Here is a 26,453-nt window from a genome sequence, read left to right on the forward strand (position 1 = left end):
GAGGATTGATAGTTTTACACAGGTTTGGAGTCTACGGTTACTAAAACATTTGTCGACAACTATAAGAAGGCATAATTTGACAACAATTGAGAGATTTATAAGTGTACGGTTACTGATATTTATGTCGATACCAACTAAAAGTGACAATACTTCATATGTTGTATAATATTTATGAGTTTAGATGTATTCTCAGACACAAAAGTGAAGAAATGAATGTTTCAGGTTGCTGTATTTGTTGTCTGCATCTATAAATGGTGCCAATATCTATCCTTTTGATGATACTTGTGTGCCAGCATGAACATTTTATTCTTTTGATGGATAATTTGACACTGTATAAGGCTACGGTTACTTTTATTTGTGTTGATAACAATAAAAGGCGACAATATTTCTTTCTTTTTGATGATACTTCTGTGCCGGTATAAACATTTCATTCTTAGGATGGATAATTTGACACTGTATAAGTCTACGGTTACTTTTATTTGTGTCGATAACAATAAAAGGCGACAATATTTCTTTCTTTTTATTGATATTCTTGTACCGGCTTTGTAATTGAGTACTTTTTGTACCTCAAAATTGATTGTTAGACATTTGACTGAAGGATTTTAAGTTTCAAATTGCTATATGTGTTGTACTCATCAATATAGGGTGTCAACATTGACCTTTTTCAAGGTTATTCCATACCGGCAACCTATTTTATTCTTTTTGGTTTATAGTTTTCAGTGTATGGAGACTAAAAACTTTGTCGACAGATATAAAAAGTGCCAATATTTCTTCTTTTATATGATATTTAAGTACTTTTATGCCTCATGCTGGACTGTTTGAGTTAAATTATATTTATTATTTTTTTTTTTTTTTTTTTTTTTTTTTAACTGGTCTGATAAATGCTGGAGTGTTAGAGTTAAATTATAGTTAAAATTTTTATTTATTTATTTATAAAGTCTGAGTGCGCATGCGCGACATGCCTTGGATACAAGGGTTCCCCCCATTAGCATATGTGTACTGAGTGCTTTATATAGTAGGCTTTGTGTAATAATTTCCTCAAACAAGGTTTGACACAAAATTTGAATTCAGGGAAGATAATCCAATTAGGAATATAGGCAAAGTTTGAAAAATCGTAGCTCCGTTGTTTGCGGTCCGATGTATAAACTGTTTAGTGTTTTGGAAGAGACATTTAACTGCGGAAATTGTGCTGACTTGATAGTGAAAATAAAATGTGTATAGCCGTTAAAGAAGACTTGGGTATTTGTTTACATATCAGACGTAGTAAGGAATACGGGAGGCTATATGGCAAACTTTGAAAAAGTCATAGCTCCGTTTTTAACCGTTTGATTTACAAAATGTTTAACGTTAGGGTTAGGGTTAGGGTTAGGGTTAGGGTTAGGGTTTAGGGTTAGGGTTAGGGTTAGGGTTAGGGTTAGGGTTAGGGTTTAGGGTTTAGGGTTAGGGTTAGGGTTAGGGTTAGGGTTAGGGTTAGGGTTTAGGGTTATTGTTTAGGGTTAGGGTTAGGGTTAGGGTTAGGGTTAGGGTTAGGGTTAGGGTTAGGGTTAGGGTTAGGGGTTAGGGTTAGGGTTAGGGTTAGGGTTAGGGTTAGGGTTAGGGTTAGGGTTAGGGTTAGGGTTAGGGTTTAAGGGTTAGGGTTAGGGTTAGGGTTAGGGTTAGGGTTAGGGTTAGGGTTAGGGTTAGGGTTAGGTATCATATAGAGGGTTAGGTTAGGGTTAGGGTTAGGGTTAGGGTTAGGGTTAGGGTTAGGGTTAGGGTTAGGGTTAGGGTTAGGGTTTAGGGTTAGGGTTAGGGTTAGGGTTAGGGTTAGGGTAGTGGACTTTGGCGAGGGTTAGTGAGGTGACCTTTTTTACTTCTGCGCATGTCTGACCTTTTTTGTGACTGCGCATGCGTGAGAAATTTCCAAAAATATTTCTAAGTACAGAGTATGAAAAGTGCCTTTGACTTCAATCTTCAAACAGGTGTAGAATGGATTTGAATAGAGATATTTTCTTAAAGTTAACTGTTCCGAAAAGATGAAAAGGCGATCTAGAGCATGAAAACTTATTGGTATCAATGAAGTGTACGGCCGCACTTTCCGACCTCACTGAAGAAACGTTTGTGTGAGAGTGAAGCCTAATCCCGACATTAACCCCAACTCCGAAACTACAAAAGATAAAGACTTGCGGTTTTCATCATAGGCTTAATTCTCGCAAAGTACTGCCCCTAACGGGGTCGATTTATTAATTTCAAGCCAATCGAAGCATAGGATCATGTTGAGACTTTGAAAAGATCGACTTTGAAAAGTACCAAAAACCACAACCTGACCCCCCACCCCTCCAAAACTGTGATTTTTGAGAAGTTCGTGAAAAAACTTAATACGAAAATCTAATCGGTTAACCCCCTAGACTTACCCGTTCCAAGATAAAGTAAGGCCTTCAAAACAACGATTTTAACACATTTGGGGTTTTGGTTTGGGTTAGTGTTTGGGTTAGGGTTAGGGTCAGGGTTTGGGTCAGGGTTAGGGTCAGGGTTAGGGTCAGGGTTTGGGTCAGGGTTAGGGTCAGGGTTTGGGTTTGGGTTAGGGTCAGGGTTTGGGTTAGGGTCAGGGTTAGGGTTAGGGTCAGGGTTAGTGTTAGGGTAAGGGTCAGGGTAGTGGACTTGAAGGATGGTAGTGGACTTTGGCGAGGGTTAGTGAGGTGACCTTTTTTACTTCTGCGCATGTCTGACCTTTTTTGTGACTGCGCATGCGTGAGAAATTTCCAAAAATATTTCTAAGTACAGAGTATGAAAAGTGCCTTTGACTTCAATCTTCAAACAGGTGTAGAATGGATTTGAATAGAGATATTTTCTTAAAGTTAACTGTTCCGAAAAGATGAAAAGGCGATCTAGAGCATGAAAACTTATTGGTATCAATGAAGTGTACGGCCGCACTTTCCGACCTCACTGAAGAAACGTTTGTGTGAGAGTGAAGCCTAATCCCGACATTAACCCCAACTCCGAAACTACAAAAGATAAAGACTTGCGGTTTTCATCATAGGCTTAATTCTCGCAAAGTACTGCCCCTAACGGGGTCGATTTATTAATTTCAAGCCAATCGAAGCATAGGATCATGTTGAGACTTTGAAAAGATCGACTTTGAAAAGTACCAAAAACCACAACCTGACCCCCCACCCCTCCAAAACTGTGATTTTTGAGAAGTTCGTGAAAAAACTTAATACGAAAATCTAATCGGTTAACCCCCTAGACTTACCCGTTCCAAGATAAAGTAAGGCCTTCAAAACAACGATTTTAACACATTTGGGGTTTTGGTTTGGGTTAGTGTTTGGGTTAGGGTTAGGGTCAGGGTTTGGGTCAGGGTTAGGGTCAGGGTTAGGGTCAGGGTTTGGGTCAGGGTTAGGGTCAGGGTTTGGGTTTGGGTTAGGGTCAGGGTTTGGGTTAGGGTCAGGGTTAGGGTTAGGGTCAGGGTTAGTGTTAGGGTAAGGGTCAGGGTAGTGGACTTGAAGGATGGTAGTGGACTTTGGCGAGGGTTAGTGAGGTGACCTTTTTTACTTCTGCGCATGTCTGACCTTTTTTGTGACTGCGCATGCGTGAGAAATTTCCAAAAATATTTCTAAGTACAGAGTATGAAAAGTGCCTTTGACTTCAATCTTCAAACAGGTGTAGAATGGATTTGAATAGAGATATTTTCTTAAAGTTAACTGTTCCGAAAAGATGAAAAGGCGATCTAGAGCATGAAAACTTATTGGTATCAATGAAGTGTACGGCCGCACTTTCCGACCTCACTGAAGAAACGTTTGTGTGAGAGTGAAGCCTAATCCCGACATTAACCCCAACTCCGAAACTACAAAAGATAAAGACTTGCGGTTTTCATCATAGGCTTAATTCTCGCAAAGTACTGCCCCTAACGGGGTCGATTTATTAATTTCAAGCCAATCGAAGCATAGGATCATGTTGAGACTTTGAAAAGATCGACTTTGAAAAGTACCAAAAACCACAACCTGACCCCCCACCCCTCCAAAACTGTGATTTTTGAGAAGTTCGTGAAAAAACTTAATACGAAAATCTAATCGGTTAACCCCCTAGACTTACCCGTTCCAAGATAAAGTAAGGCCTTCAAAACAACGATTTTAACACATTTGGGGTTTTGGTTTGGGTTAGTGTTTGGGTTAGGGTTAGGGTCAGGGTTTGGGTCAGGGTTAGGGTCAGGGTTAGGGTCAGGGTTTGGGTCAGGGTTAGGGTCAGGGTTTGGGTTTGGGTTAGGGTCAGGGTTTGGGTTAGGGTCAGGGTTAGGGTTAGGGTCAGGGTTAGTGTTAGGGTAAGGGTCAGGGTAGTGGACTTGAAGGATGGTAGTGGACTTTGGCGAGGGTTAGTGAGGTGACCTTTTTTACTTCTGCGCATGTCTGACCTTTTTTGTGACTGCGCATGCGTGAGAAATTTCCAAAAATATTTCTAAGTACAGAGTATGAAAAGTGCCTTTGACTTCAATCTTCAAACAGGTGTAGAATGGATTTGAATAGAGATATTTTCTTAAAGTTAACTGTTCCGAAAAGATGAAAAGGCGATCTAGAGCATGAAAACTTATTGGTATCAATGAAGTGTACGGCCGCACTTTCCGACCTCACTGAAGAAACGTTTGTGTGAGAGTGAAGCCTAATCCCGACATTAACCCCAACTCCGAAACTACAAAAGATAAAGACTTGCGGTTTTCATCATAGGCTTAATTCTCGCAAAGTACTGCCCCTAATGGGGTCGATTTATTAATTTCAAGCCAATCGAAGCATAGGATCATGTTGAGACTTTGAAAAGATCGACTTTGAAAAGTACCAAAAACCACAACCTGACCCCCCACCCCTCCAAAACTGTGATTTTTGAGAAGTTCGTGAAAAAACTTAATACGAAAATCTAATCGGTTAACCCCCTAGACTTACCCGTTCCAAGATAAAGTAAGGCCTTCAAAACAACGATTTTAACACATTTGGGGTTTTGGTTTGGGTTAGTGTTTGGGTTAGGGTTAGGGTCAGGGTTTGGGTCAGGGTTAGGGTCAGGGTTAGGGTCAGGGTTTGGGTCAGGGTTAGGGTCAGGGTTTGGGTTTGGGTTAGGGTCAGGGTTTGGGTTAGGGTCAGGGTTAGGGTTAGGGTCAGGGTTAGTGTTAGGGTAAGGGTCAGGGTAGTGGACTTGAAGGATGGTAGTGGACTTTGGCGAGGGTTAGTGAGGTGACCTTTTTTACTTCTGCGCATGTCTGACCTTTTTTGTGACTGCGCATGCGTGAGAAATTTCCAAAAATATTTCTAAGTACAGAGTATGAAAAGTGCCTTTGACTTCAATCTTCAAACAGGTGTAGAATGGATTTGAATAGAGATATTTTCTTAAAGTTAACTGTTCCGAAAAGATGAAAAGGCGATCTAGAGCATGAAAACTTATTGGTATCAATGAAGTGTACGGCCGCACTTTCCGACCTCACTGAAGAAACGTTTGTGTGAGAGTGAAGCCTAATCCCGACATTAACCCCAACTCCGAAACTACAAAAGATAAAGACTTGCGGTTTTCATCATAGGCTTAATTCTCGCAAAGTACTGCCCCTAACGGGGTCGATTTATTAATTTCAAGCCAATCGAAGCATAGGATCATGTTGAGACTTTGAAAAGATCGACTTTGAAAAGTACCAAAAACCACAACCTGACCCCCCACCCCTCCAAAACTGTGATTTTTGAGAAGTTCGTGAAAAAACTTAATACGAAAATCTAATCGGTTAACCCCCTAGACTTACCCGTTCCAAGATAAAGTAAGGCCTTCAAAACAACGATTTTAACACATTTGGGGTTTTGGTTTGGGTTAGTGTTTGGGTTAGGGTTAGGGTCAGGGTTTGGGTCAGGGTTAGGGTCAGGGTTAGGGTCAGGGTTTGGGTCAGGGTTAGGGTCAGGGTTTGGGTTTGGGTTAGGGTCAGGGTTTGGGTTAGGGTCAGGGTTAGGGTTAGGGTCAGGGTTAGTGTTAGGGTAAGGGTCAGGGTAGTGGACTTGAAGGATGGTAGTGGACTTTGGCGAGGGTTAGTGAGGTGACCTTTTTTACTTCTGCGCATGTCTGACCTTTTTTGTGACTGCGCATGCGTGAGAAATTTCCAAAAATATTTCTAAGTACAGAGTATGAAAAGTGCCTTTGACTTCAATCTTCAAACAGGTGTAGAATGGATTTGAATAGAGATATTTTCTTAAAGTTAACTGTTCCGAAAAGATGAAAAGGCGATCTAGAGCATGAAAACTTATTGGTATCAATGAAGTGTACGGCCGCACTTTCCGACCTCACTGAAGAAACGTTTGTGTGAGAGTGAAGCCTAATCCCGACATTAACCCCAACTCCGAAACTACAAAAGATAAAGACTTGCGGTTTTCATCATAGGCTTAATTCTCGCAAAGTACTGCCCCTAACGGGGTCGATTTATTAATTTCAAGCCAATCGAAGCATAGGATCATGTTGAGACTTTGAAAAGATCGACTTTGAAAAGTACCAAAAACCACAACCTGACCCCCCACCCCTCCAAAACTGTGATTTTTGAGAAGTTCGTGAAAAAACTTAATACGAAAATCTAATCGGTTAACCCCCTAGACTTACCCGTTCCAAGATAAAGTAAGGCCTTCAAAACAACGATTTTAACACATTTGGGGTTTTGGTTTGGGTTAGTGTTTGGGTTAGGGTTAGGGTCAGGGTTTGGGTCAGGGTTAGGGTCAGGGTTAGGGTCAGGGTTTGGGTCAGGGTTAGGGTCAGGGTTTGGGTTTGGGTTAGGGTCAGGGTTTGGGTTAGGGTCAGGGTTAGGGTTAGGGTCAGGGTTAGTGTTAGGGTAAGGGTCAGGGTAGTGGACTTGAAGGATGGTAGTGGACTTTGGCGAGGGTTAGTGAGGTGACCTTTTTTACTTCTGCGCATGTCTGACCTTTTTTTGTGACTGCGCATGCGTGAGAAATTTCCAAAAATATTTCTAAGTACAGAGTATGAAAAGTGCCTTTGACTTCAATCTTCAAACAGGTGTAGAATGGATTTGAATAGAGATATTTTCTTAAAGTTAACTGTTCCGAAAAGATGAAAAGGCGATCTAGAGCATGAAAACTTATTGGTATCAATGAAGTGTACGGCCGCACTTTCCGACCTCACTGAAGAAACGTTTGTGTGAGAGTGAAGCCTAATCCCGACATTAACCCCAACTCCGAAACTACAAAAGATAAAGACTTGCGGTTTTCATCATAGGCTTAATTCTCGCAAAGTACTGCCCCTAACGGGGTCGATTTATTAATTTCAAGCCAATCGAAGCATAGGATCATGTTGAGACTTTGAAAAGATCGACTTTGAAAAGTACCAAAAACCACAACCTGACCCCCCACCCCTCCAAAACTGTGATTTTTGAGAAGTTCGTGAAAAAACTTAATACGAAAATCTAATCGGTTAACCCCCTAGACTTACCCGTTCCAAGATAAAGTAAGGCCTTCAAAACAACGATTTTAACACATTTGGGGTTTTGGTTTGGGTTAGTGTTTGGGTTAGGGTTAGGGTCAGGGTTTGGGTCAGGGTTAGGGTCAGGGTTAGGGTCAGGGTTTGGGTCAGGGTTAGGGTCAGGGTTTGGGTTTGGGTTAGGGTCAGGGTTTGGGTTAGGGTCAGGGTTAGGGTTAGGGTCAGGGTTAGTGTTAGGGTAAGGGTCAGGGTAGTGGACTTGAAGGATGGTAGTGGACTTTGGCGAGGGTTAGTGAGGTGACCTTTTTTACTTCTGCGCATGTCTGACCTTTTTTGTGACTGCGCATGCGTGAGAAATTTCCAAAAATATTTCTAAGTACAGAGTATGAAAAGTGCCTTTGACTTCAATCTTCAAACAGGTGTAGAATGGATTTGAATAGAGATATTTTCTTAAAGTTAACTGTTCCGAAAAGATGAAAAGGCGATCTAGAGCATGAAAACTTATTGGTATCAATGAAGTGTACGGCCGCACTTTCCGACCTCACTGAAGAAACGTTTGTGTGAGAGTGAAGCCTAATCCCGACATTAACCCCAACTCCGAAACTACAAAAGATAAAGACTTGCGGTTTTCATCATAGGCTTAATTCTCGCAAAGTACTGCCCCTAACGGGGTCGATTTATTAATTTCAAGCCAATCGAAGCATAGGATCATGTTGAGACTTTGAAAAGATCGACTTTGAAAAGTACCAAAAACCACAACCTGACCCCCCACCCCTCCAAAACTGTGATTTTTGAGAAGTTCGTGAAAAAACTTAATACGAAAATCTAATCGGTTAACCCCCTAGACTTACCCGTTCCAAGATAAAGTAAGGCCTTCAAAACAACGATTTTAACACATTTGGGGTTTTGGTTTGGGTTAGTGTTTGGGTTAGGGTTAGGGTCAGGGTTTGGGTCAGGGTTAGGGTCAGGGTTAGGGTCAGGGTTTGGGTCAGGGTTAGGGTCAGGGTTTGGGTTTGGGTTAGGGTCAGGGTTTGGGTTAGGGTCAGGGTTAGGGTTAGGGTCAGGGTTAGTGTTAGGGTAAGGGTCAGGGTAGTGGACTTGAAGGATGGTAGTGGACTTTGGCGAGGGTTAGTGAGGTGACCTTTTTTACTTCTGCGCATGTCTGACCTTTTTTGTGACTGCGCATGCGTGAGAAATTTCCAAAAATATTTCTAAGTACAGAGTATGAAAAGTGCCTTTGACTTCAATCTTCAAACAGGTGTAGAATGGATTTGAATAGAGATATTTTCTTAAAGTTAACTGTTCCGAAAAGATGAAAAGGCGATCTAGAGCATGAAAACTTATTGGTATCAATGAAGTGTACGGCCGCACTTTCCGACCTCACTGAAGAAACGTTTGTGTGAGAGTGAAGCCTAATCCCGACATTAACCCCAACTCCGAAACTACAAAAGATAAAGACTTGCGGTTTTCATCATAGGCTTAATTCTCGCAAAGTACTGCCCCTAACGGGGTCGATTTATTAATTTCAAGCCAATCGAAGCATAGGATCATGTTGAGACTTTGAAAAGATCGACTTTGAAAAGTACCAAAAACCACAACCTGACCCCCCACCCCTCCAAAACTGTGATTTTTGAGAAGTTCGTGAAAAAACTTAATACGAAAATCTAATCGGTTAACCCCCTAGACTTACCCGTTCCAAGATAAAGTAAGGCCTTCAAAACAACGATTTTAACACATTTGGGGTTTTGGTTTGGGTTAGTGTTTGGGTTAGGGTTAGGGTCAGGGTTTGGGTCAGGGTTAGGGTCAGGGTTAGGGTCAGGGTTTGGGTCAGGGTTAGGGTCAGGGTTTGGGTTTGGGTTAGGGTCAGGGTTTGGGTTAGGGTCAGGGTTAGGGTTAGGGTCAGGGTTAGTGTTAGGGTAAGGGTCAGGGTAGTGGACTTGAAGGATGGTAGTGGACTTTGGCGAGGGTTAGTGAGGTGACCTTTTTTACTTCTGCGCATGTCTGACCTTTTTTGTGACTGCGCATGCGTGAGAAATTTCCAAAAATATTTCTAAGTACAGAGTATGAAAAGTGCCTTTGACTTCAATCTTCAAACAGGTGTAGAATGGATTTGAATAGAGATATTTTCTTAAAGTTAACTGTTCCGAAAAGATGAAAAAGCGATCTAGAGCATGAAAACTTATTGGTATCAATGAAGTGTACGGCCGCACTTTCCGACCTCACTGAAGAAACGTTTGTGTGAGAGTGAAGCCTAATCCCGACATTAACCCCAACTCCGAAACTACAAAAGATAAAGACTTGCGGTTTTCATCATAGGCTTAATTCTCGCAAAGTACTGCCCCTAATGGGGTCGATTTATTAATTTCAAGCCAATCGAAGCATAGGATCATGTTGAGACTTTGAAAAGATCGACTTTGAAAAGTACCAAAAACCACAACCTGACCCCCCACCCCTCCAAAACTGTGATTTTTGAGAAGTTCGTGAAAAAACTTAATACGAAAATCTAATCGGTTAACCCCCTAGACTTACCCGTTCCAAGATAAAGTAAGGCCTTCAAAACAACGATTTTAACACATTTGGGGTTTTGGTTTGGGTTAGTGTTTGGGTTAGGGTTAGGGTCAGGGTTTGGGTTAGGGTTAGGGTCAGGGTTAGGGTCAGGGTTTGGGTCAGGGTTAGGGTCAGGGTTTGGGTTTGGGTTAGGGTCAGGGTTTGGGTTAGGGTCAGGGTTAGGGTTAGGGTCAGGGTTAGTGTTAGGGTAAGGGTCAGGGTAGTGGACTTGAAGGATGGTAGTGGACTTTGGCGAGGGTTAGTGAGGTGACCTTTTTTACTTCTGCGCATGTCTGACCTTTTTTGTGACTGCGCATGCGTGAGAAATTTCCAAAAATATTTCTAAGTACAGAGTATGAAAAGTGCCTTTGACTTCAATCTTCAAACAGGTGTAGAATGGATTTGAATAGAGATATTTTCTTAAAGTTAACTGTTCCGAAAAGATGAAAAGGCGATCTAGAGCATGAAAACTTATTGGTATCAATGAAGTGTACGGCCGCACTTTCCGACCTCACTGAAGAAACGTTTGTGTGAGAGTGAAGCCTAATCCCGACATTAACCCCAACTCCGAAACTACAAAAGATAAAGACTTGCGGTTTTCATCATAGGCTTAATTCTCGCAAAGTACTGCCCCTAACGGGGTCGATTTATTAATTTCAAGCCAATCGAAGCATAGGATCATGTTGAGACTTTGAAAAGATCGACTTTGAAAAGTACCAAAAACCACAACCTGACCCCCCACCCCTCCAAAACTGTGATTTTTGAGAAGTTCGTGAAAAAACTTAATACGAAAATCTAATCGGTTAACCCCCTAGACTTACCCGTTCCAAGATAAAGTAAGGCCTTCAAAACAACGATTTTAACACATTTGGGGTTTTGGTTTGGGTTAGTGTTTGGGTTAGGGTTAGGGTCAGGGTTTGGGTTAGGGTTAGGGTCAGGGTTAGGGTCAGGGTTTGGGTCAGGGTTAGGGTCAGGGTTTGGGTTTGGGTTAGGGTCAGGGTTTGGGTTAGGGTCAGGGTTAGGGTTAGGGTCAGGGTTAGTGTTAGGGTAAGGGTCAGGGTAGTGGACTTGAAGGATGGTAGTGGACTTTGGCGAGGGTTAGTGAGGTGACCTTTTTTACTTCTGCGCATGTCTGACCTTTTTTGTGACTGCGCATGCGTGAGAAATTTCCAAAAATATTTCTAAGTACAGAGTATGAAAAGTGCCTTTGACTTCAATCTTCAAACAGGTGTAGAATGGATTTGAATAGAGATATTTTCTTAAAGTTAACTGTTCCGAAAAGATGAAAAGGCGATCTAGAGCATGAAAACTTATTGGTATCAATGAAGTGTACGGCCGCACTTTCCGACCTCACTGAAGAAACGTTTGTGTGAGAGTGAAGCCTAATCCCGACATTAACCCCAACTCCGAAACTACAAAAGATAAAGACTTGCGGTTTTCATCATAGGCTTAATTCTCGCAAAGTACTGCCCCTAACGGGGTCGATTTATTAATTTCAAGCCAATCGAAGCATAGGATCATGTTGAGACTTTGAAAAGATCGACTTTGAAAAGTACCAAAAACCACAACCTGACCCCCCACCCCTCCAAAACTGTGATTTTTGAGAAGTTCGTGAAAAAACTTAATACGAAAATCTAATCGGTTAACCCCCTAGACTTACCCGTTCCAAGATAAAGTAAGGCCTTCAAAACAACGATTTTAACACATTTGGGGTTTTGGTTTGGGTTAGTGTTTGGGTTAGGGTTAGGGTCAGGGTTTGGGTCAGGGTTAGGGTCAGGGTTAGGGTCAGGGTTTGGGTCAGGGTTAGGGTCAGGGTTTGGGTTTGGGTTAGGGTCAGGGTTTGGGTTAGGGTCAGGGTAGTGGACTTTGGCGAGGGTTAGTGAGGTGACCTTTTTTACTTCTGCGCATGTCTGACCTTTTTTGTGACTGCGCATGCGTGAGAAATTTCCAAAAATATTTCTAAGTACAGAGTATGAAAAGTGCCTTTGACTTCAATCTTCAAATAGGTGTAGAATGGATTTGAATAGAGATATTTTCTTAAAGTTAACTGTTCCGAAAAGATGAAAAGGCGATCTAGAGCATGAAAACTTATTGGTATCAATGAAGTGTACGGCCGCACTTTCCGACCTCACTGAAGAAACGTTTGTGTGAGAGTGAAGCCTAATCCCGACATTAACCCCAACTCCGAAACTACAAAAGATAAAGACTTGCGGTTTTCATCATAGGCTTAATTCTCGCAAAGTACTGCCCCTAACGGGGTCGATTTATTAATTTCAAGCCAATCGAAGCATAGGATCATGTTGAGACTTTGAAAAGATCGACTTTGAAAAGTACCAAAAACCACAACCTGACCCCCCACCCCTCCAAAACTGTGATTTTTGAGAAGTTCGTGAAAAAACTTAATACGAAAATCTAATCGGTTAACCCCCTAGACTTACCCGTTCCAAGATAAAGTAAGGCCTTCAAAACAACGATTTTAACACATTTGGGGTTTGGGTTAGGGTTAGTGTTTGGGTTAGGGTCAGGGTTTGGGTTAGGGTTAGGGTCAGGGTTTGGGTCAGGGTTAGGGTCAGGGTTTGGGTTTGGGTTAGGGTCAGGGTTTGGGTTAGGGTCAGGGTCAGGGTTAGGGTTAGGGTCAGGGTTAGTGTTAGGGTAAGGGTCAGGGTAGTGGACTTAAAGGATGGTAGTGGACTTTGGCGAGGGTTAGTGAGGTGACCTTTTTTACTTCTGCGCATGTCTGACCTTTTTTGTGACTGCGCATGCGTGAGAAATTTCCAAAAATATTTCTAAGTACAGAGTATGAAAAGTGCCTTTGACTTCAATCTTCAAATAGGTGTAGAATGGATTTGAATAGAGATATTTTCTTAAAGTTAACTGTTCCGAAAAGATGAAAAGGCGATCTAGAGCATGAAAACTTATTGGTATCAATGAAGTGTACGGCCGCACTTTCCGACCTCACTGAAGAAACGTTTGTGTGAGAGTGAAGCCTAATCCCGACATTAACCCCAACTCCGAAACTACAAAAGATAAAGACTTGCGGTTTTCATCATAGGCTTAATTCTCGCAAAGTACTGCCCCTAACGGGGTCGATTTATTAATTTCAAGCCAATCGAAGCATAGGATCATGTTGAGACTTTGAAAAGATCGACTTTGAAAAGTACCAAAAACCACAACCTGACCCCCCACCCCTCCAAAACTGTGATTTTTGAGAAGTTCGTGAAAAAACTTAATACGAAAATCTAATCGGTTAACCCCCTAGACTTACCCGTTCCAAGATAAAGTAAGGCCTTCAAAACAACGATTTTAACACATTTGGGGTTTGGGTTAGGGTTAGTGTTTGGGTTAGGGTCAGGGTTTGGGTTAGGGTTAGGGTCAGGGTTTGGGTCAGGGTTAGGGTCAGGGTTTGGGTTTGGGTTAGGGTCAGGGTTTGGGTTAGGGTCAGGGTCAGGGTTAGGGTTAGGGTCAGGGTTAGTGTTAGGGTAAGGGTCAGGGTAGTGGACTTAAAGGATGGTAGTGGACTTTGGCGAGGGTTAGTGAGGTGACCTTTTTTACTTCTGCGCATGTCTGACCTTTTTTGTGACTGCGCATGCGTGAGAAATTTCCAAAAATATTTCTAAGTACAGAGTATGAAAAGTGCCTTTGACTTCAATCTTCAAATAGGTGTAGAATGGATTTGAATAGAGATATTTTCTTAAAGTTAACTGTTCCGAAAAGATGAAAAGGCGATCTAGAGCATGAAAACTTATTGGTATCAATGAAGTGTACGGCCGCACTTTCCGACCTCACTGAAGAAACGTTTGTGTGAGAGTGAAGCCTAATCCCGACATTAACCCCAACTCCGAAACTACAAAAGATAAAGACTTGCGGTTTTCATCATAGGCTTAATTCTCGCAAAGTACTGCCCCTAACGGGGTCGATTTATTAATTTCAAGCCAATCGAAGCATAGGATCATGTTGAGACTTTGAAAAGATCGACTTTGAAAAGTACCAAAAACCACAACCTGACCCCCCACCCCTCCAAAACTGTGATTTTTGAGAAGTTCGTGAAAAAACTTAATACGAAAATCTAATCGGTTAACCCCCTAGACTTACCCGTTCCAAGATAAAGTAAGGCCTTCAAAACAACGATTTTAACACATTTGGGGTTTGGGTTAGGGTTAGTGTTTGGGTTAGGGTCAGGGTTTGGGTTAGGGTTAGGGTCAGGGTTTGGGTCAGGGTTAGGGTCAGGGTTTGGGTTTGGGTTAGGGTCAGGGTTTGGGTTAGGGTCAGGGTCAGGGTTAGGGTTAGGGTCAGGGTTAGTGTTAGGGTAAGGGTCAGGGTAGTGGACTTAAAGGATGGTAGTGGACTTTGGCGAGGGTTAGTGAGGTGACCTTTTTTACTTCTGCGCATGTCTGACCTTTTTTGTGACTGCGCATGCGTGAGAAATTTCCAAAAATATTTCTAAGTACAGAGTATGAAAAGTGCCTTTGACTTCAATCTTCAAATAGGTGTAGAATGGATTTGAATAGAGATATTTTCTTAAAGTTAACTGTTCCGAAAAGATGAAAAGGCGATCTAGAGCATGAAAACTTATTGGTATCAATGAAGTGTACGGCCGCACTTTCCGACCTCACTGAAGAAACGTTTGTGTGAGAGTGAAGCCTAATCCCGACATTAACCCCAACTCCGAAACTACAAAAGATAAAGACTTGCGGTTTTCATCATAGGCTTAATTCTCGCAAAGTACTGCCCCTAACGGGGTCGATTTATTAATTTCAAGCCAATCGAAGCATAGGATCATGTTGAGACTTTGAAAAGATCGACTTTGAAAAGTACCAAAAACCACAACCTGACCCCCCACCCCTCCAAAACTGTGATTTTTGAGAAGTTCGTGAAAAAACTTAATACGAAAATCTAATCGGTTAACCCCCTAGACTTACCCGTTCCAAGATAAAGTAAGGCCTTCAAAACAACGATTTTAACACATTTGGGGTTTGGGTTAGGGTTAGTGTTTGGGTTAGGGTCAGGGTTTGGGTTAGGGTTAGGGTCAGGGTTTGGGTCAGGGTTAGGGTCAGGGTTTGGGTTTGGGTTAGGGTCAGGGTTTGGGTTAGGGTCAGGGTCAGGGTTAGGGTTAGGGTCAGGGTTAGTGTTAGGGTAAGGGTCAGGGTAGTGGACTTAAAGGATGGTAGTGGACTTTGGCGAGGGTTAGTGAGGTGACCTTTTTTACTTCTGCGCATGTCTGACCTTTTTTGTGACTGCGCATGCGTGAGAAATTTCCAAAAATATTTCTAAGTACAGAGTATGAAAAGTGCCTTTGACTTCAATCTTCAAATAGGTGTAGAATGGATTTGAATAGAGATATTTTCTTAAAGTTAACTGTTCCGAAAAGATGAAAAGGCGATCTAGAGCATGAAAACTTATTGGTATCAATGAAGTGTACGGCCGCACTTTCCGACCTCACTGAAGAAACGTTTGTGTGAGAGTGAAGCCTAATCCCGACATTAACCCCAACTCCGAAACTACAAAAGATAAAGACTTGCGGTTTTCATCATAGGCTTAATTCTCGCAAAGTACTGCCCCTAACGGGGTCGATTTATTAATTTCAAGCCAATCGAAGCATAGGATCATGTTGAGACTTTGAAAAGATCGACTTTGAAAAGTACCAAAAACCACAACCTGACCCCCCAAACCCTCCAAAACTGTGATTTTTGAGAAGTTCGTGAAAAAACTTAATACGAAAATCTAATCGGTTAACCCCCTAGACTTACCCGTTCCAAGATAAAGTAAGGCCTTCAAAACAACGATTTTAACACATTTGGGGTTTGGGTTAGGGTTAGTGTTTGGGTTAGGGTCAGGGTTTGGGTTAGGGTTAGGGTCAGGGTTTGGGTCAGGGTTAGGGTCAGGGTTTGGGTTTGGGTTAGGGTCAGGGTTTGGGTTAGGGTCAGGGTCAGGGTTAGGGTTAGGGTCAGGGTTAGTGTTAGGGTAAGGGTCAGGGTAGTGGACTTAAAGGATGGTAGTGGACTTTGGCGAGGGTTAGTGAGGTGACCTTTTTTACTTCTGCGCATGTCTGACCTTTTTTGTGACTGCGCATGCGTGAGAAATTTCCAAAAATATTTCTAAGTACAGAGTATGAAAAGTGCCTTTGACTTCAATCTTCAAATAGGTGTAGAATGGATTTGAATAGAGATATTTTCTTAAAGTTAACTGTTCCGAAAAGATGAAAAGGCGATCTAGAGCATGAAAACTTATTGGTATCAATGAAGTGTACGGCCGCACTTTCCGACCTCACTGAAGAAACGTTTGTGTGAGAGTGAAGCCTAATCCCGACATTAACCCCAACTCCGAAACTACAAAAGATAAAGACTTGCGGTTTTCATCATAGGCTTAATTCTCGCAAAGTACTGCCCCTAACGGGGTCGATTTATTAATTTCAAGCCAATCGAAGCATAGGATCATGTTGAGACTTTGAAAAGATCGACTTTGAAAAGTACCAAAAACCACAACCTGACCCCCCACCCCTCCAAAACTGTGATTTTTGAGAAGTTCGTGAAAAAACTTAATACGAAAATCTAATCGGTTAACCCCCTAGACTTACCCGTTCCAAGATAAAGTAAGGCCTTCAAAACAACGATTTTAACACATTTGGGGTTTGGGTTAGGGTTAGTGTTTGGGTTAGGGTCAGGGTTTGGGTTAGGGTTAGGGTCAGGGTTTGGGTCAGGGTTAGGGTCAGGGTTTGGGTTTGGGTTAGGGTCAGGGTTTGGGTTAGGGTCAGGGTCAGGGTTAGGGTTAGGGTCAGGGTTAGTGTTAGGGTAAGGGTCAGGGTAGTGGACTTAAAGGATGGTAGTGGACTTTGGCGAGGGTTAGTGAGGTGACCTTTTTTACTTCTGCGCATGTCTGACCTTTTTTGTGACTGCGCATGCGTGAGAAATTTCCAAAAATATTTCTAAGTACAGAGTATGAAAAGTGCCTTTGACTTCAATCTTCAAATAGGTGTAGAATGGATTTGAATAGAGATATTTTCTTAAAGTTAACTGTTCCGAAAAGATGAAAAGGCGATCTAGAGCATGAAAACTTATTGGTATCAATGAAGTGTACGGCCGCACTTTCCGACCTCACTGAAGAAACGTTTGTGTGAGAGTGAAGCCTAATCCCGACATTAACCCCAACTCCGAAACTACAAAAGATAAAGACTTGCGGTTTTCATCATAGGCTTAATTCTCGCAAAGTACTGCCCCTAACGGGGTCGATTTATTAATTTCAAGCCAATCGAAGCATAGGATCACGTTGAGACTTTGAAAAGATCGACTTTGAAAAGTACCAAAAACCACAACCTGACCCCCCACCCCTCCAAAACTGTGATTTTTGAGAAGTTCGTGAAAAAACTTAATACGAAAATCTAATCGGTTAACCCCCTAGACTTACCCGTTCCAAGATAAAGTAAGGCCTTCAAAACAACGATTTTAACACATTTGGGGTTTGGGTTAGGGTTAGTGTTTGGGTTAGGGTCAGGGTTTGGGTTAGGGTTAGGGTCAGGGTTTGGGTCAGGGTTAGGGTCAGGGTTTGGGTTTGGGTTAGGGTCAGGGTTTGGGTTAGGGTCAGGGTCAGGGTTAGGGTTAGGGTCAGGGTTAGTGTTAGGGTAAGGGTCAGGGTAGTGGACTTAAAGGATGGTAGTGGACTTTGGCGAGGGTTAGTGAGGTGACCTTTTTTACTTCTGCGCATGTCTGACCTTTTTTGTGACTGCGCATGCGTGAGAAATTTCCAAAAATATTTCTAAGTACAGAGTATGAAAAGTGCCTTTGACTTCAATCTTCAAATAGGTGTAGAATGGATTTGAATAGAGATATTTTCTTAAAGTTAACTGTTCCGAAAAGATGAAAAGGCGATCTAGAGCATGAAAACTTATTGGTATCAATGAAGTGTACGGCCGCACTTTCCGACCTCACTGAAGAAACGTTTGTGTGAGAGTGAAGCCTAATCCCGACATTAACCCCAACTCCGAAACTACAAAAGATAAAGACTTGCGGTTTTCATCATAGGCTTAATTCTCGCAAAGTACTGCCCCTAACGGGGTCGATTTATTAATTTCAAGCCAATCGAAGCATAGGATCATGTTGAGACTTTGAAAAGATCGACTTTGAAAAGTACCAAAAACCACAACCTGACCCCCCACCCCTCCAAAACTGTGATTTTTGAGAAGTTCGTGAAAAAACTTAATACGAAAATCTAATCGGTTAACCCCCTAGACTTACCCGTTCCAAGATAAAGTAAGGCCTTCAAAACAACGATTTTAACACATTTGGGGTTTGGGTTAGGGTTAGTGTTTGGGTTAGGGTCAGGGTTTGGGTTAGGGTTAGGGTCAGGGTTTGGGTCAGGGTTAGGGTCAGGGTTTGGGTTTGGGTTAGGGTCAGGGTTTGGGTTAGGGTCAGGGTCAGGGTTAGGGTTAGGGTCAGGGTTAGTGTTAGGGTAAGGGTCAGGGTAGTGGACTTAAAGGATGGTAGTGGACTTTGGCGAGGGTTAGTGAGGTGACCTTTTTTACTTCTGCGCATGTCTGACCTTTTTTGTGACTGCGCATGCGTGAGAAATTTCCAAAAATATTTCTAAGTACAGAGTATGAAAAGTGCCTTTGACTTCAATCTTCAAATAGGTGTAGAATGGATTTGAATAGAGATATTTTCTTAAAGTTAACTGTTCCGAAAAGATGAAAAGGCGATCTAGAGCATGAAAACTTATTGGTATCAATGAAGTGTACGGCCGCACTTTCCGACCTCACTGAAGAAACGTTTGTGTGAGAGTGAAGCCTAATCCCGACATTAACCCCAACTCCGAAACTACAAAAGATAAAGACTTGCGGTTTTCATCATAGGCTTAATTCTCGCAAAGTACTGCCCCTAACGGGGTCGATTTATTAATTTCAAGCCAATCGAAGCATAGGATCATGTTGAGACTTTGAAAAGATCGACTTTGAAAAGTACCAAAAACCACAACCTGACCCCCCACCCCTCCAAAACTGTGATTTTTGAGAAGTTCGTGAAAAAACTTAATACGAAAATCTAATCGGTTAACCCCCTAGACTTACCCGTTCCAAGATAAAGTAAGGCCTTCAAAACAACGATTTTAACACATTTGGGGTTTGGGTTAGGGTTAGTGTTTGGGTTAGGGTCAGGGTTTGGGTTAGGGTTAGGGTCAGGGTTTGGGTCAGGGTTAGGGTCAGGGTTTGGGTTTGGGTTAGGGTCAGGGTTTGGGTTAGGGTCAGGGTCAGGGTTAGGGTTAGGGTCAGGGTTAGTGTTAGGGTAAGGGTCAGGGTAGTGGACTTAAAGGATGGTAGTGGACTTTGGCGAGGGTTAGTGAGGTGACCTTTTTTACTTCTGCGCATGTCTGACCTTTTTTGTGACTGCGCATGCGTGAGAAATTTCCAAAAATATTTCTAAGTACAGAGTATGAAAAGTGCCTTTGACTTCAATCTTCAAATAGGTGTAGAATGGATTTGAATAGAGATATTTTCTTAAAGTTAACTGTTCCGAAAAGATGAAAAGGCGATCTAGAGCATGAAAACTTATTGGTATCAATGAAGTGTACGGCCGCACTTTCCGACCTCACTGAAGAAACGTTTGTGTGAGAGTGAAGCCTAATCCCGACATTAACCCCAACTCCGAAACTACAAAAGATAAAGACTTGCGGTTTTCATCATAGGCTTAATTCTCGCAAAGTACTGCCCCTAACGGGGTCGATTTATTAATTTCAAGCCAATCGAAGCATAGGATCATGTTGAGACTTTGAAAAGATCGACTTTGAAAAGTACCAAAAACCACAACCTGACCCCCCACCCCTCCAAAACTGTGATTTTTGAGAAGTTCGTGAAAAAACTTAATACGAAAATCTAATCGGTTAACCCCCTAGACTTACCCGTTCCAAGATAAAGTAAGGCCTTCAAAACAACGATTTAAACACATTTGGGGTTTGGGTTAGGGTTAGTGTTTGGGTTAGGGTCAGGGTTTGGGTTAGGGTTAGGGTCAGGGTTTGGGTCAGGGTTAGGGTCAGGGTTTGGGTTTGGGTTAGGGTCAGGGTTTGGGTTAGGGTCAGGGTCAGGGTTAGGGTTAGGGTCAGGGTTAGTGTTAGGGTAAGGGTCAGGGTAGTGGACTTAAAGGATGGTAGTGGACTTTGGCGAGGGTTAGTGAGGTGACCTTTTTTACTTCTGCGCATGTCTGACCTTTTTTGTGACTGCGCATGCGTGAGAAATTTCCAAAAATATTTCTAAGTACAGAGTATGAAAAGTGCCTTTGACTTCAATCTTCAAATAGGTGTAGAATGGATTTGAATAGAGATATTTTCTTAAAGTTAACTGTTCCGAAAAGATGAAAAGGCGATCTAGAGCATGAAAACTTATTGGTATCAATGAAGTGTACGGCCGCACTTTCCGACCTCACTGAAGAAACGTTTGTGTGAGAGTGAAGCCTAATCCCGACATTAACCCCAACTCCGAAACTACAAAAGATAAAGACTTGCGGTTTTCATCATAGGCTTAATTCTCGCAAAGTACTGCCCCTAACGGGGTCGATTTATTAATTTCAAGCCAATCGAAGCATAGGATCATGTTGAGACTTTGAAAAGATCGACTTTGAAAAGTACCAAAAACCACAACCTGACCCCCCACCCCTCCAAAACTGTGATTTTTGAGAAGTTCGTGAAAAAACTTAATACGAAAATCTAATCGGTTAACCCCCTAGACTTACCCGTTCCAAGATAAAGTAAGGCCTTCAAAACAACGATTTTAACACATTTGGGGTTTGGGTTAGGGTTAGTGTTTGGGTTAGGGTCAGGGTTTGGGTTAGGGTTAGGGTCAGGGTTTGGGTTAGGGTTAGGGTCAGGGTTTGGGTCAGGGTTAGGGTTAGGGTTAGGTTTAGGGTTAGGGTTAGGGTTAGGGTTAGGGTTAGGGTTAGGGTTAGGGTTAGGGTTAGGGTTAGGGTTAGGGGTTAGGGTTAGGGTTAGGGTTAGGGTTAGGGTTAGGGTTAGGGTTAGGGTTAGGGTTAGGGTTAGGGTTAGGGTTAGGGTTAGGGTTAGGGTTAGGGTTAGGGTTAGGGTTAGGGTTAGGGTTAGGGTTAGGGTTAGGGTTAGGGTTAGGTATCATATAGAGGGGGGCACCTGGGGTGTAGGCTGACAATTAATGGTTGTGATATGGCTGGCGTATGAATATATGAGGGTTAGGGTTAACCCTAACCTGGGTTAGGGTTTGGGTTAGCCGGATCTTTTTTTCTAACCCTAACCCTTTCAAGTGCGCATGCGCCGATATGTTTTGGATTCAAGGGTCCCCCTACAGTAATACATACTTAGTTGTATATATAGTAGTCTTTTTGTAACAATTTCCTGAAGAAGGTATGCCAAAATTTGCATATTGAAATTCAGGGGAGATAATCTGTTAAGGCTTATAGGCAAACTTTGAAAAAATCGTATCTCTGTTGTTGACCGTCCGATTTTTACACTGTTTAGCGTTTTGGAAAGGGAATTCAATTGCGCACATTTTGATGTCTTGATATTGAAAATGTATCGGGGCATTCAAAAGTTATAGGTCGCCGAAGAAAACGTGTCAGAAACTGTGGTACAATTTTCCCTAAATGTTAAGAAATGATAGCCTTTCATGAAGGAGTTTAAGTGTCAAGCTGCTATATTTGTTGTATTCATCAATATCTTGGGCCAATATTTACCCTTTTCCTTGAATATTCTCTACCGGCATAATAATTTTATTCTTTATGTACCTCGCGATGAAAATTTTGTCAAAAATTAAGCGCTTCGTAAGTCTACGGTTATACTAAAACTTTTGTCGACAAGAATAAAAAGAGCCAATATTTCTTCTTTTGAATGATATTCTGGTACTGGCCTTATAATTGAGCACTTTTAAATACATCCTGATGGGTTGTTTGACATTAAATGGGAATGAAAACAAGTTTAAATAACAAAATTTGTTGTCGGTATAAACAAAAGGTGCCAATATCTTCCCTTCTTCCTGTTTTTTCTGGTCCGGCATCATTATTTGAATCTCAGAATGAATGGTTTGACACAAATTGAGAGATTTATAAGTGTACGGTTACTAATATTTATGTCGCGAAACAATTAAAAGCGACACTATTTCATCTTTGTCCTAATATTCTTGTACTGGCCAGGTAATAGAGGCCATTTGATACATTCAAATGGATTGTCAGACATTAAAGTGAAAGAATAAATGTTTTGAAGTGCTATATTTGTTGCATTCAGCAATATAGGGTGCCAATATTGACCATTTTCTTGGTTATTACTTACCGGCATTAACATTTTATCCTTTCAGTACCTGAGGATTGATAGTTTTACACAGGTTAGGAGTCTACGGTTACTAAAACATTTGTCGACAACTATAAGAATGCATACTTTGACAACAATTGAGAGATTTATAAGTGTACGGTTACTGATATTTATGTCAATACCAACTAAAAGTGACAATATTTCATATGTTGTATGATATTTATGAGTTTAGATGGATTCTCAGACACAAAAGTGAAGAAATGAATGTTTCAGGTTGCTGTATTTTGTTGTCTGCATCTATACATGGTGCCAATATCTATCCTTTTTGATGATACTTGTGTGCCAGCATGAACATTTTATTCTTTTGATGGATAATTTGACACTGTATAAGTCTACGGTTACTTATATTTGTGTCGATAACAATAAAAGGCGACACTATTTCTTTCTTTTTGATGATACTTCTGTGCCGGTATAAACATTTTATTCTTTTGATGGATAATTTGACACTGTATAAGTCTACGGTTACTTATATTTGTGTCGATAACAATAAAAGGCGACACTATTTCTTTCTTTTTGATGATACTTCTGTGCCGGTATAAACATTTCATTCTTAGGATGGATAATTTGACACTGTATAAGTCTACGGTTACTTTTATTTGTGTCGATAACAATAAAAGGCGACACTATTTCTTTCTTTTTGATGATACTTCTGTGCCGGTATAAACATTTCATTCTTAGGATGGATAATTTGACACTGTATAAGTCTACGGTTACTTTTATTTGTGTCGATAACAATAAAAGGCGACACTATTTCTTTCTTTTTATTGATATTCTTGTACCGGCTTGGTAATTGAGTACTTTTTGTACCTCAAGACTGATTGTTAGACATTAGAGTGAAGGATTTTAAGTTTCAAATTGCAATATGTGTTGTACTCATCAATATAGGGTGTCAACATTGACCTTTTTTCATGGTTATTCCATACCGGCATCATATTTTATTCTTTTTGGTTTATAGTTTTCAGTGTATGGAGACTAAAAACTTTGTCGACAGATATAGAAAGTGCCAATATTTCTCCTTTTATATGATATTTAAGTACTGCTCTGATAAATGAGTACTTTTATGCCTCATGCTGGACTGTTTGAGTTAAATTATATTTATTATTTTTTTTTTTTTTTTTTTTTTTTTTTTTTTTAACTGTTTTGATAAATGCTGTAGTGTTAGAGTTTAATTATAGTTAAAATTTTTATTTGTTTATTTTTTTTTTTTTTTTTTTTTTTTTTTAACTATATTGATTTCCTCTTTGCAAGTGGACCACACACTTTAAATTTCACACACCTAATTCTGAGAATGAGAAACCATGAAAAACGCTTTTGGACCGTGTGAAATAGCCGGCGTATTTCGTCTTTCATCGATTTTGTTCAAACACGTTTCATGTTGATACGCAATAACCCCGCTAGATATACACGTCTTATATACACCAATAGCTGGCGCATTTTGTCAGCTTATGTATACCAAAAAGTTCCAGCTTTAAGGTAGTAAAATGACGGAGATTTCGTTGTTCTTGTGAAAAAATTGCAAATCTTTCAAAGAATTTGGCAGATTTTTGAACTCAACTTTTTGTTTACAGGAATGAAGTCTCCGACCTGAGGTTATCCTGAAAGAACTTGAAAAAACGAGTCTTATTTACTTATATGTTTTTCCGATTGCTTGAGAAATGGCAAAGATACGAGCCTCAGAAAATGACCATATTGCAATGTTACAGGTTGATAGGAAAAGAAAGGCTTTAATATGAACGACAAAACAATAAACTGATCAAATAGCAGCCTGTCTGGGCTTTCCAAAACGCCAAAGATCTTTCAAATCGGTTGAGAAATGCCAAAGTTATTAACGTTCAAAGTCTGTATGCAAGTTATCATTGAGAGGGTTAGGGTTTGGGTTTGGGTTTGGGTCAGGGTTAGGGTCAGGGTTTGGGTTAGGGTTAGGGTTAGGGTAAGGGTTAGTGTTAGGGTTAGGGTCAGGGTTAGGGTCAGGGTTAGGGTTAGTGTTAGGGTTAGGGTTAGAGTCAGGGTTAGGTATCATATAGAGGGGGGCACCTGGGGTGTAGGCTGACAATTAATGGTTGTGATATGGCTGGCGTATGAATATATGAGGGTTAGGGTTAACCCTAACCTGGGTTAGGGTTTGGGTTAGCCGGATCTTTTTTTCTAACCCTAACCCTTTCAAGTGCGCATGCGCCGATATGTTTTGGATTCAAGGGTCCCCCTACAGTAATACATACTTAGTTGTATATATAGTAGTCTTTTTGTAACAATTTCCTGAAGAAGGTATGCCAAAATTTGCATATTGAAATTCAGGGGAGATAATCTGTTAAGGCTTATAGGCAAACTTTGAAAAAATCGTATCTCTGTTGTTGACCGTCCGATTTTTACACTGTTTAGCGTTTTGGAAAGGGAATTCAATTGCGCACATTTTGATGTCTTGATATTGAAAATGTATCGGGGCATTCAAAAGTTATAGGTCGCCGAAGAAAACGTGTCAGAAACTGTGGTACAATTTTCCCTAAATGTTAAGAAATGATAGCCTTTCATGAAGGAGTTTAAGTGTCAAGCTGCTATATTTGTTGTATTCATCAATATCTTGGGCCAATATTTACCCTTTTCCTTGAATATTCTCTACCGGCATAATAATTTTATTCTTTATGTACCTCGCGATGAAAATTTTGTCAAAAATTAAGCGCTTCGTAAGTCTACGGTTATACTAAAACTTTTGTCGACAAGAATAAAAAGAGCCAATATTTCTTCTTTTGAATGATATTCTGGTACTGGCCTTATAATTGAGCACTTTTAAATACATCCTGATGGGTTGTTTGACATTAAATGGGAATGAAAACAAGTTTAAATAACAAAATTTGTTGTCGGTATAAACAAAAGGTGCCAATATCTTCCCTTCTTCCTGTTTTTTCTGGTCCGGCATCATTATTTGAATCTCAGAATGAATGGTTTGACACAAATTGAGAGATTTATAAGTGTACGGTTACTAATATTTATGTCGCGAAACAATTAAAAGCGACACTATTTCATCTTTGTCCTAATATTCTTGTACTGGCCAGGTAATAGAGGCCATTTGATACATTCAAATGGATTGTCAGACATTAAAGTGAAAGAATAAATGTTTTGAAGTGCTATATTTGTTGCATTCAGCAATATAGGGTGCCAATATTGACCATTTTCTTGGTTATTACTTACCGGCATTAACATTTTATCCTTTCAGTACCTGAGGATTGATAGTTTTACACAGGTTAGGAGTCTACGGTTACTAAAACATTTGTCGACAACTATAAGAATGCATACTTTGACAACAATTGAGAGATTTATAAGTGTACGGTTACTGATATTTATGTCAATACCAACTAAAAGTGACAATATTTCATATGTTGTATGATATTTATGAGTTTAGATGGATTCTCAGACACAAAAGTGAAGAAATGAATGTTTCAGGTTGCTGTATTTTGTTGTCTGCATCTATACATGGTGCCAATATCTATCCTTTTTGATGATACTTGTGTGCCAGCATGAACATTTTATTCTTTTGATGGATAATTTGACACTGTATAAGTCTACGGTTACTTATATTTGTGTCGATAACAATAAAAGGCGACACTATTTCTTTCTTTTTGATGATACTTCTGTGCCGGTATAAACATTTTATTCTTTTGATGGATAATTTGACACTGTATAAGTCTACGGTTACTTATATTTGTGTCGATAACAATAAAAGGCGACACTATTTCTTTCTTTTTGATGATACTTCTGTGCCGGTATAAACATTTCATTCTTAGGATGGATAATTTGACACTGTATAAGTCTACGGTTACTTTTATTTGTGTCGATAACAATAAAAGGCGACACTATTTCTTTCTTTTTGATGATACTTCTGTGCCGGTATAAACATTTCATTCTTAGGATGGATAATTTGACACTGTATAAGTCTACGGTTACTTTTATTTGTGTCGATAACAATAAAAGGCGACACTATTTCTTTCTTTTTATTGATATTCTTGTACCGGCTTGGTAATTGAGTACTTTTTGTACCTCAAGACTGATTGTTAGACATTAGAGTGAAGGATTTTAAGTTTCAAATTGCAATATGTGTTGTACTCATCAATATAGGGTGTCAACATTGACCTTTTTTCATGGTTATTCCATACCGGCATCATATTTTATTCTTTTTGGTTTATAGT

The 26,453-nt window shown here is 40.7% G+C and overlaps 1 protein-coding gene across 1 annotated transcript in view; it reads right to left on the bottom strand.

Annotated features, from left to right (window-relative positions):
- Positions 1 to 26,453, bottom strand: part of LOC127700023 (uncharacterized) — a 131,872-nt gene that overhangs the window by 29,221 nt on the left and 76,198 nt on the right. The gene's annotated exons all lie outside the window — the stretch shown is intronic.

This window comes from Mytilus californianus, unplaced genomic scaffold (genome assembly GCF_021869535.1).
Source record: "Mytilus californianus isolate M0D057914Y unplaced genomic scaffold, xbMytCali1.0.p SCAF_46, whole genome shotgun sequence".
NCBI classification, from domain to species: domain Eukaryota; kingdom Metazoa; phylum Mollusca; class Bivalvia; order Mytilida; family Mytilidae; genus Mytilus; species Mytilus californianus.